This window comes from Ictalurus punctatus, chromosome 7, assembly GCF_001660625.3.
Source record: "Ictalurus punctatus breed USDA103 chromosome 7, Coco_2.0, whole genome shotgun sequence".
NCBI classification, from domain to species: Eukaryota; Metazoa; Chordata; class Actinopteri; order Siluriformes; family Ictaluridae; genus Ictalurus; species Ictalurus punctatus.
In genome coordinates this window covers 23,725,100-23,725,869 of record NC_030422.2, presented here as the reverse complement: position 1 = coordinate 23,725,869, position 770 = coordinate 23,725,100, and positions in this window count along the sequence as shown.

The window sequence follows — 770 nt, the reverse complement described above, 5'->3', positions numbered from 1 at the left end:
TTGCTTTTCTCGTCTGTCATTTCAACTATGAGTTCAAAACGTTTATCCATATACCATGAACCCCAGAATGTTCTACATGATGATGGGTGTTTATGTGGAAACACACTTATTAAGATTGTGGACAAGCATTCTTCACCCTGTCATCTCTCATCAAGATGTTTTCTGGTCTTCCTGCAGTCCATCCTCTCTCTCTCTCTCTCTCTCTCTCTCTCTCTCTCTCTCTCTCTCTCTCTCTCTCTCTCTCTCTCTCTCTCTCTCTCTCTCTCAATCTGTGTCTGTGTGTCTCTCTGGGTCTGTCTTTCTGTCTCTGTGTGTGTCTCTCTCTCGGTCTCGTCTATCTCTCTCTCTCTCTCGGTCTCGTCTATCTCTCTCTCTCTCTCGGTCTCGTCTATCTCTCTCTCTCTCTCTCTCTCTCTCAATCTGTGTCTGTGTCTCTCTGGGTCTGTCTTTCTGTCTGTGTGTCTCTCTCGGTCTCGTCTATCTCTCTCTCTCTCTCTCTTGGTCTCGTCTATCTCTCTCTCTCTCGGTCTCGTCTCTCTCTCTCGGTCTCGTCTACCTCTCTCTCTCGTTCTCGTCTGTCTGTCTCTCTCTCTCTATCTCTCTCTCTCTCTCTCTCATATATTCAGTTCATTCAGACTACTGGCACTCATGTAAGCCGAAGGTGCGATGCTGCTGCTTCTGTTTAAACCTTAAAATCTCCTCTGTTTTCCTTTTCTTTTCTTGTTCTCCCCTTTCACCCTGCAATGACGCGCTCGATTCAGGACCAAGAA